The sequence below is a fragment of the Myxine glutinosa genome, chromosome 6, assembly GCF_964187855.1.
Source record: "Myxine glutinosa chromosome 6, kmMyxGlut1.1, whole genome shotgun sequence".
In the NCBI taxonomy this organism is placed as follows: Eukaryota; Metazoa; Chordata; class Myxini; order Myxiniformes; family Myxinidae; genus Myxine; species Myxine glutinosa.
The window spans coordinates 146,120,251-146,142,230 of NC_136266.1; the positions used below are offsets into that span (position 1 = coordinate 146,120,251).

General features: G+C 39.4%; 1 protein-coding gene across 1 annotated transcript in view; it reads right to left on the reverse strand.

Annotated features, from left to right (window-relative positions):
* The window catches only part of MEGF6 (multiple EGF like domains 6), a 520,079-nt gene that overhangs the window by 355,655 nt on the left and 142,444 nt on the right, over positions 1 to 21,980 (reverse strand). The window lies entirely within an intron of this gene.

Genomic DNA, 21,980 nt, shown 5'->3' on the forward strand with positions numbered 1-21,980 from the left:
TTAATTTCCGTTATTATTGTTGTTGTTTTACATGCCTGTTGGTGCAGGACACTAATCTTCCTTCGGGGAGGCATCAGTGCAGAGATCTCTGCCCGCTACTGCCGTGCTCTGCTTTATTCCCTCGAGGATATTTGAGCTCTCATCAATCTTTGTCTCGTTCTTGTGTGAGTATGTGAGCATTTGGGTGTCTGAGCCTCCATCCCTCTATTGTAAAGAGCAGAAGACTTTATATAATTTATCTATCAATTTATAGTCATTCATCATTGTCCCTGTCCACTAGATCCATCCGTAAAAGTGTCTCATGCCTGAATCGATTACTCCATAAATGCTTATTTGTGAAGATTGTATGTGGCTTCACTGCAATCTGTTTCCCACACATTACTCATTTCGGCGACACTAACAAATCCCCGAGGGCATAAATTAGGTTAAAATTCTGATAAACTAGTATGGGGGTTAGCCCACACCCAGAAGATGATCCCTCTTCTCCGCTCAGGTATGGGATCAACTGCTTTGGCTTTTTGCAGCTCCTCTCAACACTCAGTATTGTCACATTGTGGGGCCATAGCTGCAATATATATGTATATATATATATTTATATATATATATATATATATATATATATATAAATAAATATATATATATATATATATATATATATAAATATATATATATATATATATATATATATATATATATATATTGTTGCGGTTTTGTGTTTTTACAATAAAGGGTTAATTTCCCCTCATAGTTTAGTTACACTACAACAGGTAGCCTCGTTTTAAGCTCAGTTATTTCATAGTAAATGTAAGCGTAGACCTTCCCTATGTTTAGTTTTGCGTTGAGTAGAATAATGAGAGTTAGGACCTTTACGATGCTTATGCTGCCTCTATGCTTTGGGTTTTGGCGCAAAATACCACGAGGCCGGCCTGAACAAGTCGATCAAGGCCGAAGGAAGGCGGGGCAGAAGGAGTGGGAGTGATCAGTAAGCACGAGCCGCCAATCAGGGCTCGAGGGGAGTGGCTTAACACTGCGGCAAAAGGCGTGGTTTGGAACATTCGATGCGGGCTATGGCGGGGCCAATATAACCCTGTGCCCGAAGCCCCCACCTCAGTTATGAGAGTCGGTTCGGAGTGCCAAGTTATGAGAAGGGAGGCAGACGAGTTACAAGTTATGAGCTCGCGTGAAACGCGCATGAGTTACAAGTTGAGTTCTCAGTTGAGCTCGAGTCAGATCCTCCGTTGAGTTATGAGAGTGAAAGCGTGCATTTGTATTAATCGCGCTGTGAAAGACAGCCGTGCCAGGCTATAGAGACGCGCGTATATTTTCCCACCTGTCTGCCTTTGCCAAGACACACGCTGCGAGGATTCCTCCCCCCTGCCTGCCTGCCTTCGTCGGGATATGTGCAGTGACTGCCAGAGGGCCACACCGGGTGAGCTGTTCCTGGACGACCAAAGCCGGCGCATTCAGTGCATGAACCATTCTTCCTTCATCCCCCTGTGAGTTTGTGTGGGCCCATTGTCTGGGTTTAACTTACGACTGTTTTTACTGCCCTGTGTCCCTCTTCTTCTACCAGTGTACATGGTGTAAATAATAATTAAACGTGTTCTTCCTTTGATTCAACCGTTTCGTCTCTTCCATCATTGACTGAGCGTGGTATGAATTATATCGCTCTGATCGGGTTCCAATAGCAAGGTAACAGCACGTGGTACGCAATCTGCTCGGGTGTACTCAAATTACGCGTGGTTCGTGCGAGACTTGATCCCCGCTTCCGCAGAAGCGTGGGTACTTGGGTACTTGCGAAAATTGTCCCCGAAACCCTGTCCCGCGTCTGACTGGAAGTGGCGACTCAGTCTCGCGGTTGCGAAGACCCAAGGATAACAAGGGGCTTAATCTCCCCTTGGTAAGGGAACGGGCTTCGTGCAAAACCGTAACATTTGGTGTCCAGGAGTGGGAATGGACCTGGAGTGCGCTTCACACACTCGAAATTACGAGCGAACGAAATTTAGTTTTAAAAGCCAAATTGTATTCGTACCATGGCTGGCCAAGGCGGTCGAATGCTGGTTGGGGTAGATGAAGAGGAGGAATTGAGGACCCAGGACCGAGAGGGATAGTTGGTAGTGGATGAAGCCGAAGAGGGTGCGGTAGCTGGCAAAGAAAATGGCGGCGCCTCGCACGTGGCGGTGGCAGCCAGGCACGCTGTGCGGACTGGGCTCCACATTGGGTTATTCCTGGCCCAAATAAGGAAAAAAATGGATGCCCAAAAGGACGGACGATATGAAGGCTCAGGGTGAGCGATTGGAAAAACAAATGAAAGAAATGCGGGGACTAAATGATAACATGAATAATATAAATGGGAAAATGAACACCCAAGAGGATAGGATGAAGGAAATGAGGGACGAAGCAAGGCGTAACCAGGACGAATTGAAAGAAGCAATGGACGCCCAAAGTGACAAATACACCCGGGAAATGGAAAAAATAGGGAGGACATTGGGCGCGGGTTGAGCGAGGAGGTCGCAATGGGGCGCGACGAGGTGACGCGGTGTGAGGAACGCGTGGGGAGTGAGCTTGGGCAGAGCACAGCCAAATTGACGGGGGCTATGAGGGTCGCGACACGGAGTGTAGAGGAACCGACGAGGGTTGAATCAGAAAAAGAAATTTTATGGGCGCTGACGATTGTCGAGGTAGAAAAAGAAATAATTAGAATTGAAGAAATGATTGAAATTGAAGAGATGGTAGAATCAGAAAATAAATCACGGGAGAAAGTAATGGAATGCACACAAAGTTCGTATTCACACCGTGATGCTGGGCTTGCTAACTCAATGGAAAGTTTGCAGGTGCAGCCAGAGAAGGAGGTCCCCGAGGTGAGTGAAAAAAATGGCGCGAACGGGTTTTTGGCGCGCTTGGAACAGAGTCGAGACCCGGGCGGTCGCGGAAGGTCCATTGTGTGGTGTACGAGAGAGTGTGGTATACGAGAGAGTGTAGTACGAAGTGCGAGAGAGAGTGTGCGCCGAAGCTTGAGTGAGAAAAGTGTGTGCCAGGGTGTGCGATGATTGGGTATGTAACAGGAGAGTGCACACCCGAGGGTGTTACGGAGTGTGTAACGGGAGAGTGTGTGCAGGAGTGCACACCAGAGCGTGTTGCAGAGTGTATGCACAAGTGCACACCCGGGGGTGTTACGTAGCGTGTAACGAAAGAGTGTGCATGAGGGTGTGCGATAATGGGTGCGTGAAAGGTGCAAGTGCACCTGGGTGGTGTGCACCAGAGAGTACGGAGTGCGAGGGAGAATGCACACCAGAGAATGTGGAAGGAGAGTTTGAGGTAACGGAGTGTATGGGAGGGACGGGGACGCCTGGGTGTGCGAGTGCGGAGTGCGTCGCGAGTAGTGAGGATGCGGCTCAAGCATCGACACCGACCGGAGTAGCGTTTAGCGGGACGGATAGCGGACGCGAGCCCCCGGTGAGTGGTGTGCAGCAGTGACCGGTGGGGATCGGTGCCATGTCGGTCTCACAAGGACCAGCGTGCACGATCCGTGCCGGCCCCGCACTGTATGGTTGGTGCCGTGCCGTGGCGGCAAAGGCGATCGGCGAGGTTCAAGGGGAGGTAAGAGATTTCGGAGCCGCGCACCTTGGTGGGTGCGGTGCTCCAACCGTGGCCGGTTGGGTCATCGTGCGTGGGACCGCGAGGCCCCGCGCAAGGGTGGGGCCCTGCACCTCGGCCCATCAATACCTCCTCCCCTGGATCAAAAATGCCAGACGGACCCAACATACAGGAGACAAACCACCCACATGGATTGCTCGGCCTTTCAAGGCCGAGCCATGACAATGTACATCCACTTGGTGAGGCTCGAGTGTAGTGGACTGATGAGTGTAGTGTACCCGACGTGGAGGAATGGTAGTCTGACCATTCCTCACACGACCAGGGCCCATGAGCATTAGTTTAGGTGGATGGCAGTGACAGGCACATGGAGGTGCCAGCAATGGTTACCTCCATAGGGCACCGAAGCTAGCTGAGGGAGGGCTTGGATAAGGTAGGGATCTAGCAGACTGTAGAAGACAGAGATTTAAGTAGTGACACTGTACTGTAGTGGCGACGTAGACAGCTTAGATGGTTGATAATGAAACAGGGAGTGCATAGTTTAAAGGGACGACGGGGAAGCACGAGTATTAGGGGAACTCAGGTAGTTAGATGATGCTGTGTGCTTGGTGAGGAATTGTGTGAGAATAAATGGAGTTGTGTGTGGAAATAAAAGGAATCGCGTTTGAGGTGTTTGAGCACAAAAGGTGTGCGAGAAAATTGGTGTGTGAAATAAATGGTGTGTGAGAATATTTGGTGTGGAATGCTTGGTGTAGAATAAAAGGTGTGTAATGCATGGTGCGAAGGAGTGAATGGGGGGAGGTGGAACCCATTCACGGACGCCCGGGGTGGGTAGTGTAAAGCCAGGTAGAGGGCATAGACAAAATTTGTATGGATATTGACACCTGTGATGCATGTGGTAGAAACGAAGTGTTTTGTTGGGTGCATGAGTATGTGAAATGGCTGGGCGTGTGGCTTAATTGGTGCATGTGGTTATTGGGGCAACCCGCCACTGGTAGTTTTTCGGCCAGGTGATGCCGCCGGTAGGCTCTGGGAGCCGGTTAGGTTAGTTGTGAGTGGGGCCCGAGGATCCCAGGAGAAGACCCGGGTTGCCCGATGTCAAGGTGGGCACAGAGGGGGGTAAGAGCCAGGAAGGGCCTTCCCCAGTTAGGGTAGTTGTGAGTTGTGAGTGGGACCCGAGGATCCCAGGAGAGGACCCGGGTTGCCCAATGCCAAGGTGGGCATCAGGGGGTAAAGTGCCAGGAGGGGCCTTCCCCAGTTTAGGTAGTCGCAGGAGCAGGTAAGCTCGGGTGGCGACTTCGGTGGCGGAGGTGCGCAGGTAGGTAGACCTGCTGGTAGAGCCACATGACCCAGCCCCGAAATTGTGCAAGGGCACAGTGTGAAAATTCGTTGGGAGTGAGACCCAAATTTTGGAGGGCACCACAGAGTGGGCAATGGGGATTTGGGTTCTTAGAACCACATAGTTTAAAGAGGATGATTGGCAGGGTATGACCCCCGGGCAGTTTAACAGAGTAAATGTCAGTAGTGTAGATAGGATGAGATAAATCCCTTCGCGCCATCCACAGCCAATCACCAAGGAGGACAAAGCTCCACACCGAGGCTCTGTAGGCCGTTTGGATGGTAAAGACGCATCACGACGTAATGTGACATTGTGGTTGTTCCATTCCTTCCTTCCTGGGAGGGATTGGGAGATTAATTTGGAATAGAGGGGGATATGGGAGACAAGACATAGAGACGAATTGTAAATACAAGGAGGGCTACGGTAGTGTAAGCTGACGGTGGGGGGTACGGACGGCTAGAGACGAGCCTGCTCTGCTCGCTCTTCCGCGCCCCTCGTATCGCATTACCTTGTGTTTTTGTGTGCCATTGCGTCCTTTCCGCTTTGTTTGTTGTGCCTCGTCTCTCTCCCCACCCCAGGACCATTTTGGAGGTGGAACTGTGCAGCACCATCGACCTGTGCAGCATCGTGCTGCACCTTGCTACATCTGTGCAGGCGAACTGCGCAGCACTTTGCTGCCGTATCCTTTTGCTGTATCTTTGCTGCACCTGTACAGCTCTTGCTGCCACAAACCCTTTGCTGCACCTTATACACAATGGACCACAGGCCTTGTGGCCTTGCACCTCTGCTGTGCAGCACCTTTCTGCAAAATCACCTTGCATCTTCGGACCACTTGTTTTGAGTGGCGTTAATGCCACGCAGTCGGACCACATGAGGTTGGCCATGCCTGGCAAAGAAATGAAATAAAGCATGTTTTTTGTGCATTTTTATTATGGTGTGCTAGGGATGAGAAAATGTGTAAGTTTAGGTAGCCCTGAAGATTAAAATGGCCTGTATGCCGGTCCGGGAGCTAGCCGGTTTGGTATATGCACACAGAAGAAGCAAGAAGCAAGATGCAAGAAGCAAGCAGCAAATGTCATGATTTATGAGTGTGTTGTGTTTTTGCTGTGCTTTCTCTCCCCTCCAATCTTCTCTTCCAAAAAGGACAGGTCCTGGGTCATAGAATTGTAAATAAGATTAAGTTTCTGTGCTTGTAAATATAAAAATGCTGCCCACCGGCTATGTGTTTAGTTTGAAAAATTCCGGATTTCGGTTAGTTGTGGGCGTGAATCTGATATGTAGCTACTCAACGCAATAGGAGGGACATATCTCGTGTTTCAAAACTGTGGCATAGATGGGTTAGAGTAAATGTTAGGGGGAACCACACCTATATGTCACATGTAAAAGTAAAAGTTAATTTTGCATGTCATTCTCTAACCGGTCGTTTCATTTGTTGGTTTCGACTCGGGGACGAGTCTGATGGGGGAGGGGTGTAGTGTAGTGTTGCGGTTTTGTGTTTTTACAATAAAAGGTTAATTTCCCCTCATAGTTTAGTTACACTACAACACGTAGCCTGGTGTAAATAATAATTAAATGTGTTCTTCCTTTGATTCAACCGTTTCGTCTCTTCCATCATTGACTTAGCGTGGTACGAATTATATCGCTGTGATCGGGTTCCAATAGCAAGGTAACAGCACGGACCATGTGGTACGCAATCCGCTCGGGTGTACTCAAATTACGCAGGGTTCGTGCAAGACTTGATCCCCGCTTCCGCGGCGGCGTGGGTACTTAGGTACGTGCGAAAATTGTCCCGAAACCCTGTCCCGCGTCTGACCGGAAGTGGCGACTCAGTCTCGCAGTTGCGAAGACCCAAGGAGAACAAGGGGCTTAATCTCCCCTTGGTAAGGGAACGGGCTTCGCGCAAAACCATAACAATATGTATATATATATATATATATATATATATATATATATATATATATATATATATATATATATATATACATACAGTGTCCGTCAAGGAGGTGTGACGATTTTCAGAAAACTCGTACACAGTTATTTTTAGTCGAATTTCAATTTTTATTTTTTTTAACGACTACATATATAATGCCATGTAATACATTGTAACAAAGACATTTTAAAAATGTAATTCATGTTTGAAAAATGACATCATCTAAATGGCGGCCGTTCTTGTCCAAGCATTCTTGCAGACGCACGGAAAAGTTGTCCATAGATCTTTCAACCATGGCAAGTGGAATAGCTCGAATTTCTCTGGTGATGGCATCTGAAAGGGTCTCAAGAGTGCCTGGTTTTTTAATGTAAACCTTAGCTTTCAGGTAACCCCATAAAAAATAGTCACAGGGTGAAAGATCGGGCGATCGAGGGGACCACTCCATATCCCCACGGATTGAAATGAGGTGCCCTGGAAAATGTTCTCTTAATAAGGCCATTGATTCTCTTGAGGTATGGCAAGTAGCCCCATCTTGCTCAAACCAAACTGTAGGGAGGTCAATGCGACGTCGTCTCAATTCAGGCAGTAAAAACTCGCGCAACATCGTAACATAACGTTGTGAGTTGACTGTCACAGTGCGTCCGCCTTCCTTGAAAAAATAAGGCCCAATTATGCCGAATCGGACTATTCCGGCCCACACAGTGACTCGCTCGCAGTGCAGGGGTCTTTGATGGAGTTCAACAAACACGCGATGTTCAATCGTCCACAGCTCCATGGCTACTGAAATGGCGCCTAACAACGAGTAACCAACAGCCATCACGCATGCGCTAGACCCCCCACTTGCGCATGTTTGCAAGTGAGTCGTGAGTGAGTAACGTGAGTAACGATATATACGTCGTTACTCACGCATGCGCTAGACCCCCCACTTGCATTGTTATACCCAATTCAAACATGAATTACATTTTTTTAAATGTCTTTGTTACAGTGTATTAAATGGCATTATATATGTAGTCTTTTAAAAAAAAAAAATTGAAATTCGACGAAAAATGACTGTGTACGAGTTTTCTGAAAATCGTCACACCTCCCAGCCGGACCCTTTATATATATACATACATAATACATATATATACATATATATATATATACTAGCTTGGCTCGACTCGCGTCGTTACTGAGGAACAGGCTTATTTTAGCTGAGAATAATGACTGTACCTGAGTTGCTGTTGTCATAATTTACAACAATCATAATACAAACAATTATTTTGCACAAATGTATTTGTTGTGTTTATGATATTACATTTTTATAGGCAATTTAGGTTGAAGATTCAGGTTGAATGTTTTTTTTTTCAGGAAAGAACCCCTCAGCACATACATAGGGGAGGGGTAGGTGCAGACTGGAAGTTTGGGACGATTACACCTCACCACCACATAATTCAAAACACCGCACCACCACATAATTCAAAACACCTCACCACCACGTAAATCAAAACACCTCACCACCACGTAATTCAAAACACCTCACCACCACGTAATTCAAAACACCACACAGCCATAAAACACGTAATAAAAACACCTCACAGCCATAAAACACGTAATAAAAACACCTCACAGCAATAAAACACGTAATAAAAACACCTCACAGCCATAAAACACGAAATAAAAACACCTCAGCCATAAAACACGTAATAAAAACACCTCACAGCCATAAAACATGTAATAAAACACCTCACAGCCATAAAACACATAATAAAAACACCTCACAGCCATGAAACACAAAATAAAAACTCCTCACAGCCATAAAAAAAACGTAATAAAAACACCTCACAGCCATAAAACACGTAATAAAAACACCTCAGCCATAAAACACGAAATAAAAACACCTCACAGCCATAAAACACGTAATAAAAACACCTCACAGCAATAAAATACGTAATAAAAACACCTCACAGCCATAAAACACGAAATAAAAACACCTCACAGCCATCAAACACGTAATAAAAACACCTCACAGCAATAAAACACATAATAAAAACACCTCACAGCAATAAAACATGAAATAAAAACACCTCACAGCCATAAAACAGGTAATAAAAACACCTCACAGCAATAAAACATGAAATAAAAACACCTCACAGCAATAAAACATGAAATAAAAACACCTCACAGCCATAAAACACGTAATAAAAACACCTCACAGCCATAAAACATGAAATAAAAACACCTCAGCCATAAAACACGTAATAAAACACCTCACAGCAATAAAACATGAAATAAAAACACCTCAGCCATAAAACACGTAATAAAACACCTCACAGCCATAAAACACGAAATAAAAACACCTCACAGCCATAAAACATGTAATAAAAACACCTCACAGCCATAAAACATGAAATAAAAACACCTCAGCCATAAAACACGTAATAAAACACCTCACAGCCATAAAACACGAAATAAAAACACCTCACAGCCATAAAACACGTAATAAAAACACCTTACAGCCATAAAACACGTAATAAAAACACCTCACAGCCATAAAACATGAAATAAAAACACCTCAGCCATAAAACACGTAATAAAACACCTCACAGCCATAAAACACGTAATAAAAACACCTCAGCCATAAAACACGTAATAAAACACCTCACAGCCATAAAACACGTAATAAAAACACCTCAGCCATAAAACACGAAATAAAAACACCTCACAGCCATCAAACACGTAATAAAAACACCTCACAGCAATAAAACATGAAATAAAAACACCTCACAGCCATAAAACACGTAATAAAAACACCTCACAGCCATAAAACACGAAATAAAAACACCTCACAGCCATAAAACACGTAATAAAAACACCTCACAGCCATAAAACATGAAATAAAAACACCTCGCAGCCATAAAACACGAAATTAAAACACCTCACAGCCATAAAACACATAATAAAAACACCTCACAGCCATAAAACACGTAATAAAAACACCTCACAGCTATAAAACACGTAATAAAAACACCTCACAGCCATAAAACACAATAAAAACACACCACCACAAAATTAAAAAACATCTCACAGCCATAAAACACGTAATAAAAACACCTCAGCCATAAAACACATAATAAAAACACCTCACAGCCATAAAACACGTAATAAAAAAACCTCACAGCAATAAAACACGTAATAAAAACACCTCAGCCATAAAACACATAATAAAAACACCTCACAGCCATAAAACACGTAATAAAAAAACCTCACAGCCATAAAACACGTAATAAAAACACCTCAGCCATAAAACACATAATAAAAACACCTCACAGCCATAAAACACGTAATAAAAAAACCTCACAGCAATAAAACACGTAATAAAAACACCTCACAGCCATAAAACACATAATAAAAACACCTCACAGCCATAAAACACGTAATAAAAACACCTCACAGCAATAAAACACGTAATAAAAACACCTCACAGCCATAAAACACATAATAAAAACACCTCACAGCCATAAAACACGTAATAAAAACACCTCACGGCCATAAAACACGTAATAAAAACACCTCACAGCAATAAAACACGTAATAAAAACACCTCACAGCCATAAAACACGAAATAAAAACACCTCACAGCCATAAAACACGAAATAAAAACACCTCACAGCCATAAAACACGAAATAAAAACACCTCACAGCCATAAAACACGTAATAAAAACACCTCACAGCCATAAAACACGAAATAAAAACACCTCACAGCCATAAAACACGAAATAAAAACACCTCACAGCCATAAAACACGAAATAAAAACACCTCACAGCCATAAAACACGAAATAAAAACACCTCACAGCCATAAAACACGTAATAAAAACACCTCACAGCCATAAAACACGTAATAAAAACACCTCACAGCCATAAAACACGTAATAAAAACACCTCAGCCATAAAACACGAAATAAAAACACCTCACAGCCATAAAACACGTAATAAAAACACCTCACAGCAATAAAATATGTAATAAAAACACCTCACAGCCATAAAACACGAAATAAAAACACCTCACAGCCATAAAACACGTAATAAAAACACCTCACAGCAATAAAACACATAATAAAAACACCTCACAGCAATAAAACACATAATAAAACACCTCACAGCCATAAAACAGGTAATAAAACACCTCACAGCCATAAAACACGTAATAAAAACACCTCAGCCATAAAACACGAAATAAAAACACCTCACAGCCATAAAACACGTAATAAAAACACCTCACAGCCATAAAACATGAAATAAAAACACCTCACAGCCATAAAACACATAAAAAAAACACCTCACAGCCATAAAACACGAAATAAAAACACCTCACAGCCATAAAACACGTAATAAAAACACCTCACAGCCATAAAACATGAAATAAAAACACCTCACAGCCATAAAACACATAATAAAAACACCTCACAGCCATAAAACACGTAATAAAAACACCTCACAGCAATAAAACACCTAATAAAAACACCTCACAGCCATAAAACACAATAAAAACACACCACCACAAAATTAAAAAACATCTCACAGCCATAAAACACGTAATAAAAACACCTCACAGCAATAAAACACGTAATAAAAACACCTCACAGCCATAAAACATGAAATAAAAACACCTCACAGCCATAAAACACATAATAAAAACACCTCACAGCCATAAAACATGAAATAAAAACACCTCACAGCCATAAAACACGTAATAAAAACACCTCACAGCCATAAAACACGAAATAAAAACACCTCACAGCCATAAAACACGAAATAAAAACACCTCACAGCCATAAAACACGTAATAAAAACACCTCACAGCCATAAAACACGTAATAAAAACACCTCACAGCAATAAAACACGTAATAAAAACACCTCACAGCCATAAAACACGAAATAAAAACACCTCACAGCCATAAAACACGAAATAAAAACACCTCACAGCCATAAAACACGTAATAAAAACACCTCACAGCAATAAAACATGAAATAAAAACACCTCACAGCCATAAAACACGAAATAAAAACACCTCACAGCCATAAAACACGAAATAAAAACACCTCACAGCCATAAAACACGTAATAAAAACACCTCACAGCCATAAAACACGTAATAAAAACACCTCACAGCCATAAAACACGAAATAAAAACACCTCACAGCCATAAAACACGTAATAAAAACACCTCACAGCCATAAAACAAGTAATAAAAACACCTCACAGCAATAAAACACGTAATAAAAACACCCCACAGCCATAAAACACGTAATAAAAACACCTCACAGCCATAAAACATGAAATAAAAACACCTCACAGCCATAAAACACGTAATAAAAACACCTCACAGCCATAAAACACGTAATAAAAACACCTCACAGCCATAACACGAGATAAAAACACCTCACAGCCATAACACATGAGATAAAAACACCTCACAGCCATAAAACATGAAATAAAAACACCTCACAGCCATAAAACACGTAATAAAAACACCTCACAGCCATAAAACACGTAATAAAAACACCTCACAGCCATAAAACACGTAATAAAAACACCTCACAGCCATAAAACATGAAATAAAACACCTCACAGCCATAAAACACGAAATAAAAACACCTCAAAGCCATAAAACACATAATAAAAACACCTCACAGCCATAAAACACGTAATAAAAACACCTCACAGCAATAAAACACGTAATAAAAACACCTCACAGCCATAAAACACAATAAAAACACACCACCACAAAATTAAAAAACATCTCACAGCCATAAAACACGTAATAAAAACACCTCACAGCAATAAAACACGTAATAAAAACACCTCACAGCCATAAAACATGAAATAAAAACACCTCACAGCCATAAAACACATAATAAAAACACCTCACAGCCATAAAACACGTAATAAAAACACCTCACAGCCATAAAACACATAATAAAAACACCTCACAGCAATAAAACACGTAATAAAAACACCTCACAGCCATAAAACACGAAATAAAAACACCTCACAGCCATAAAACACGTAATAAAAACACCTCACAGCCATAAAACACGAAATAAAAACACCTCACAGCCATAAAACACGAAATAAAAACACCTCACAGCCATAAAACACGAAATAAAAACACCTCACAGCCATAAAACACGTAATAAAAACACCTCACAGCCATAAAACACATAATAAAAACACCTCACAGCCATAAAACACGTAATAAAAACACCTCAGCCATAAAACACGAAATAAAAACACCTCACAGCCATAAAACACGTAATAAAAACACCTCACAGCAATAAAATACGTAATAAAAACACCTCACAGCCATAAAACACGAAATAAAAACACCTCACAGCCATAAAACACGAAATAAAAACACCTCACAGCCATCAAACATGTAATAAAAACACCTCACAGCAATAAAACACATAATAAAAACACCTCACAGCAATAAAACATGAAATAAAAACACCTCACAGCCATAAAACAGGTAATAAAACACCTCACAGCCATAAAACACGTAATAAAAACACCTCAGCCATAAAACACGAAATAAAAACACCTCACAGCCATAAAACACGTAATAAAAACACCTCACAGCCATAAAACATGAAATAAAAACACCTCACAGCCATAAAACACATTTAAAAAACACCTCACAGCCATAAAACACGAAATAAAAACACCTCACAGCCATAAAACACGTAATAAAAACACCTCACAGCCATAAAACATGAAATAAAAACACCTCACAGCCATAAAACACGAAATAAAAACACCTCACAGCCATAAAACACGTAATAAAACACCTCACAGCCATAAAACACATAATAAAAACACCTCAGCCATGAAACACAAAATAAAAACACCTCACAGCCATAAAAAAAACGTAATAAAAACACCTCACAGCCATAAAACACGTAATAAAACACCTCACAGCCATAAAACACGTAATAAAAACACCTCAGCCATAAAACACGAAATAAAAACACCTCACAGCCATCAAACACGTAATAAAAACACCTCACAGCAATAAAACACATAATAAAAACACCTCACAGCAATAAAACATGAAATAAAAACACCTCACAGCCATAAAACAGGTAATAAAACACCTCACAGCCATAAAACATGAAATAAAAACACCTCACAGCCATAAAACAGGTAATAAAACACCTCACAGCCATAAAACACGTAATAAAAACACCTCACAGCCATAAAACACGAAATAAAAACACCTCACAGCCATAAAACATGAAATAAAAACACCTCACAGCCATAAAACACGTGATAAAAACACCTCACAGCCATAAAACACGAAATAAAAACACCTCACAGCCATAAAACACGTAATAAAAACACCTCACAGCCATAAAACATGAAATAAAAACACCTCACAGCCATAAAACACGAAATAAAAACACCTCACAGCCATAAAACACATAATAAAAACACCTCACAGCCATAAAACACGTAATAAAAACACCTCACAGCAATAAAACACGTAATAAAAACACCTCAGCCATAAAACGCAATAAAAACACACCACCACAAAATTAAAAAACATCTCACAGCCATAAAACACGTAATAAAAACATCTCACAGCAATAAAACACGTAATAAAAACACCTCACAGCCATAAAACATGAAATAAAAACACCTCACAGCCATAAAACACGTAATAAAAACACCTCACAGCCATAAAACATGAAATAAAAACACCTCACAGCCATAAAACACGTAATAAAAACACCTCACAGCAATAAAACACGTAATAAAAACACCTCACAGCCATAAAACACATAATAAAAACACCTCACAGCCATAAAACACGTAATAAAAACACCTCACAGCCATAAAACACGTAATAAAAACACCTCACAACAATAAAACACGTAATAAAAACACCTCACAGCCATAAAACACGAAATAAAAACACCTCACAGCCATAAAACACGTAATAAAAACACCTCACAGCCATAAAACACGAAATAAAAACACCTCACAGCCATCAAACACGTAATAAAAACACCTCACAGCCATAAAACATGAAATAAAAACACCTCACAGCCATCAAACACGTAATAAAAACACCTCACAGCAATAAAACATGAAATAAAAACACCTCACAGCCATAAAACATGAAATAAAAACACCTCACAGCAATAAAACACATAATAAAAACACCTCACAGCAATAAAACATGAAATAAAAACACCTCACAGCCATAAAACACATAATAAAAACACCTCACAGCCATAAAACATGAAATAAAAACACCTCACAGCCATCAAACACATAATAAAAACACCTCACAGCCATAAAACATGAAATAAAAACACCTCACAGCCATCAAACACGAAATAAAAACACCTCACAGCAATAAAACATGAAATAAAAACACCTCACAGCCATAAAACACATAATAAAAACACCTCACAGCCATAAAACACGAAATAAAAACACCTCACAGCCATAAAACACGTAATAAAAACACCTCACAGCAATAAAACATGAAATAAAAACACCTCACAGCCATCAAACACGTAATAAAAACACCTCACAGCCATAAAACACGTAATAAAAACACCTCACAGCCATAAAACATGAAATAAAAACACCTCACAGCCATCAAACACGTAATAAAAACACCTCACAGCAATAAAACACATAATAAAAACACCTCACAGCAATAAAACATGAAATAAAAACACCTCACAGCCATAAAACACATAATAAAAACACCTCACAGCCATAAAACACGTAATAAAAACACCTCACAGCCATAAAACATGAAATAAAAACACCTCACAGCCATAAAACACGAAATAAAAACACCTCACAGCCATAAAACACATAATAAAAACACCTCACAGCCATAAAACACGTAATAAAAACACCTCACAGCAATAAAACACGTAATAAAAACACCTCACAGCCATAAAACACAATAAAAACACACCACCACAAAATTAAAAAACATCTCACAGCCATAAAACACGTAATAAAAACACCTCACAGCAATAAAACACGTAATAAAAACACCTCACAGCCATAAAACATGAAATAAAAACACCTCACAGCCATAAAACACATAATAAAAACACCTCACAGCCATAAAACATGAAATAAAAACACCTCACAGCCATAAAACACGTAATAAAAACACCTCACAGCCATAAAACACGAAATAAAAACACCTCACAGCCATAAAACACGTAATAAAAACACCTCACAGCAATAAAACACGTAATAAAAACACCTCACAGCCATAAAACACATAATAAAAACACCTCACAGCCATAAAACACGTAATAAAAACACCTCACGGCCATAAAACACGTAATAAAAACACCTCACAGCAATAAAACACGTAATAAAAACACCTCACAGCCATAAAACACGAAATAAAAACACCTCACAGCCATAAAACACATAATAAAAACACCTCACAGCCATAAAACACGAAATAAAAACACCTCACAGCCATAAAACACGAAATAAAAACACCTCACAGCCATAAAACACGAAATAAAAACACCTCACAGCCATAAAACACGTAATAAAAACACCTCACAGCCATAAAACACGTAATAAAAACACCTCACAGCCATAAAACACGTAATAAAAACACCTCAGCCATAAAACACGAAATAAAAACACCTCACAGCCATAAAACACGTAATAAAAACACCTCACAGCAATAAAATACATAATAAAAACACCTCACAGCCATAAAACACGAAATAAAAACACCTCACAGCCATAAAACACGAAATAAAAACACCTCACAGCCATCAAACACGTAATAAAAACACCTCACAGCAATAAAACACATAATAAAAACACCTCACAGCCATAAAACAGGTAATAAAACACCTCACAGCCATAAAACACGTAATAAAAACACCTCAGCCATAAAACACGAAATAAAAACACCTCACAGCCATAAAACACGTAATAAAAACACCTCACAGCCATAAAAAATGAAATAAAAACACCTCACAGCCATAAAACACATAAAAAAAACACCTCACAGCCATAAAACACGAAATAAAAACACCTCACAGCCATAAAACACGTAATAAAAACACCTCACAGCCATAAAACATGAAATAAAAACACCTCACAGCCATAAAACACGAAATAAAAACACCTCACAGCCATAAAACACGTAATAAAACACCTCACAGCCATAAAACACATAATAAAAACACCTCAGCCATGAAACACAAAATAAAAACACCTCACAGCCATAAAAAAAACGTAATAAAAACACCTCACAGCCATAAAACACGTAATAAAACACCTCACAGCCATAAAACACGTAATAAAAACACCTCAGCCATAAAACACGAAATAAAAACACCTCACAGCAATAAAACACGTAATAAAAACACCTCACAGCCATAAAACATGAAATAAAAACACCTCACAGCCATAAAACACATAATAAAAACACCTCACAGCCATAAAACACGTAATAAAAACACCTCACAGCCATAAAACACGTAATAAAAACACCTCACAGCAATAAAACACGTAATAAAAACACCTCACAGCCATAAAACACGAAATAAAAACACCTCACAGCCATAAAACACGTAATAAAAACACCTCACAGCCATAAAACACGAAATAAAAACACCTCACAGCCATAAAACACGAAATAAAAACACCTCACAGCCATAAAACACGTAATAAAAACACCTCACAGCAATAAAACATGAAATAAAAACACCTCACAGCCATAAAACACGAAATAAAAACACCTCACAGCCATAAAACACGAAATAAAAACACCTCACAGCCATAAAACACGTAATAAAAACACCTCACAGCCATAAAACACGTAATAAAAACACCTCACAGCCATAAAACACGAAATAAAAACACCTCACAGCCATAAAACACGTAATAAAAACACCTCACAGCCATAAAACAAGTAATAAAAACACCTCACAGCAATAAAACACGTAATAAAAACACCCCACAGCCATAAAACACGTAATAAAAACACCTCACAGCCATAAAACATGAAATAAAAACACCTCACAGCCATAAAACACGTAATAAAAACACCTCACAGCCATAAAACACGTAATAAAAACACCTCACAGCCATAACACGAGATAAAAACACCTCACAGCCATAACACATGAGATAAAAACACCTCACAGCCATAAAACATGAAATAAAAACACCTCACAGCCATAAAACACGTAATAAAAACACCTCACAGCCATAAAACACGTAATAAAAACACCTCACAGCCATAAAACACGTAATAAAAACACCTCACAGCCATAAAACACGTAATAAAAACACCTCACAGCCATAAAACACGTAATAAAAACACCTCACAGCCATAAAACATGTAATAAAAACACCTCACAGCCATAAAACACGTAATAAAAACACCTCACAGCCATAAAACACGTAATAAAAACACCTCAGCCATAAAACACGAAATAAAAACACCTCACAGCCATAAAACACGTAATAAAAACACCTCACAGCCATAAAACACGTAATAAAAACACCTCACAGCCATAAAACACGTAATAAAAACACCTCACAGCCATAAAACACATAATAAAAACACCTCACAGCCATAAAACATGAAATAAAAACACCTCACAGCCATAAAACACGTAATAAAAACACCTCACAGCCATAAAACACGAAATAAAAACACCTCACAGCCATAAAACACGTAATAAAAACACCTCACAGCAATAAAACACGTAATAAAAACACCTCACAGCAATAAAACACGTAATAAAAACACCTCACAGCCATAAAACACGAAATAAAAACACCTCACAGCCATAAAACACGTAATAAAAACACCTCACAGCAATAAAACACGTAATAAAAACACCTCACAGCCATAAAACACGTAATAAAAACACCTCACAGCCATAAAACACGTAATAAAAACACCTCACAGCCATAAAACACGTAATAAAAACACCTCACAGCCATAAAACACGTAATAAAAACACCTCACAGCCATAAAACATGAAATAAAAACACCTCACAGCCATAAAACACGTAATAAAAACACCTCACAGCCATAAAACACATAATAAAAACACCTCAGCCATAAAACACGAAATAAAAACACCTCACAGCCATAAAACACGTAATAAAAACACCTCACAGCCATAAAACACGTAATAAAAACACCTCACAGCCATAAAACACGAAATAAAAACACCTCACAGCCATAAAACACGTAATAAAAACACCTCACAGCCATAAAACAAGTAATAAAAACACCTCACAGCAATAAAACACGTAATAAAAACACCCCACAGCCATAAAACACGTAATAAAAACACCTCACAGCCATAAAACATGAAATAAAAACACCTCACAGCCATAAAACACGTAATAAAAACACCTCACAGCCATAAAACACGTAATAAAAACACCTCACAGCCATAACATGAGATAAAAACACCTCACAGCCATAACACATGAGATAAAAACACCTCACAGCCATAAAACATGAAATAAAAACACCTCACAGCCATAAAACACGTAATAAAAACACCTCACAGCCATAAAACACGTAATAAAAACACCTCACAGCCATAAAACACGTAATAAAAACACCTCACAGCCATAAAACACGTAATAAAAACACCTCACAGCCATAAAACACGTAATAAAAACACCTCACAGCCATAAAACATGTAATAAAAACACCTCACAGCCATAAAACACGTAATAAAAACACCTCACAGCCATAAAACACGTAATAAAAACACCTCAGCCATAAAACACGAAATAAAAACACCTCACAGCCATAAAACACGTAATAAAAACACCTCACAGCCATAAAACACGTAATAAAAACACCTCACAGCCATAAAACACGTAATAAAAACACCTCACAGCCATAAAACACATAATAAAAACACCTCACAGCCATAAAACATGAAATAAAAACACCTCACAGCCATAAAACACGTAATAAAAACACCTCACAGCCATAAAACACGAAATAAAAACACCTCACAGCCATAAAACACGTAATAAAAACACCTCACAGCAATAAAACACGTAATAAAAACACCTCACAGCAATAAAACACGTAATAAAAACACCTCACAGCCATAAAACACGAAATAAAAACACCTCACAGCCATAAAACACGTAATAAAAACACCTCACAGCAATAAAACACGTAATAAAAACACCTCACAGCCATAAAACACGTAATAAAAACACCTCACAGCCATAAAACACGTAATAAAAACACCTCACAGCCATAAAACACGTAATAAAAACACCTCACAGCCATAAAACACGTCATAACAACACCTCACAGCCATAAAACATGAAATAAAAACACCTCACAGCCATAAAACACGTAATAAAAACACCTCACAGCCATAAAACACATAATAAAAACACCTCAGCCATAAAACACGAAATAAAAACACCTCACAGCCATAAAACACGTAATAAAAACACCTCACAGCCATAAAACACGTAATAAAAACACCTCACAGCCATAAAACATGAAATAAAAACACCTCACAGCCATAAAACATGAAATAAAAACACCTCACAGCCATAAAACACGAAATAAAAACACCTCACAGCCATAAAACATGAAATAAAAACACCTCACAGCCATAAAACACGTAATAAAACACCTGACAGCCATAAAACACATAATAAAAACACCCCAGCCATAAAACACGTAATAAAAACACCTCACAGCCATAAAACACGTAATAAAAACACCTCACAGCCATAAAACATGAAATAAAAACACCTCACAGCCATAAAACACGAAATAAAAACACCTCACAGCCATAAAACACGTAATAAAACACCTCACAGCCATAAAACACGTAATAAAAACACCTCACAGCCATAAAACACGAAATAAAAACACCTCACAGCCATAAAACATGTAATAAAAACACCTCACAGCCATAAAACACGTAATAAAAACACCTCACAGCCATAAAACATGAAATAAAAACACCTCACAGCCATAAAACACGAAATAAAAACACCTCACAGCCATAAAACATGAAATAAAAACACCTCACAGCCATAAAACACGTAATAAAACACCTCTCAGCCATAAAACACGTAATAAAAACACCTCACAGCCATAAAACATGAGATAAAAACACCTCACAGCCATAAAACACATAACAAAAACACCTCACAGCCATAAAACATGAAATAAAAACACCTCACAGCCATAAAACACGTAATAAAAACACCTCACAGCCATTAAACACGTAATAAAAACACCTCACAGCCATAAAACACGTAATAAAAACACCTCACAGCCATAAAACACGTAATAAAAACACCTCACAGCCATAAAACACGTAATAAAAACACCTCACAGCCATAAAACACGTAATAAAAACACCTCACAGCCATAAAACACGTAATAAAAACACCTCACAGCCATAAAACACGTAATAAAAACACCTCACAGCCATAAAACACGAAATAAAAACACCTCACAGCCATAAAACACATAATAAAAACACCTCACAGCCATAAAACACGTAATAAAAACACCTCACAGCCATAAAACATGAAATAAAAACACCTCACAGCCATAAAACACGAAATAAAAACACCTCACAGCCATAAAACATGAAATAAAAACACCTCACAGCCATAAAACACGTAATAAAACACCTCACAGCCATAAAACACGTAATAAAAACACCTCACAGCCATAAAACATGAGATAAAAACACCTCACAGCCATAAAACACATAACAAAAACACCTCACAGCCATAAAACATGAAATAAAAACACCTCACAGCCATAAAACACGTAATAAAAACACCTCACAGCCATAAAACACGAAATAAAAACACCTCACAGCCATAAAACACGTAATAAAAACACCTCACAGCCATAAAACATGAAATAAAAACACCTCACAGCCATAAAACACGTAATAAAAACACCTCACAGCCATAAAACACGTAATAAAAACACCTCACAGCCATAAAACACGAAATAAACACCTCACAGCCATAAAACACGTAATAAAAACACCTCACAGCAATAAAACACGTAATAAAAACAC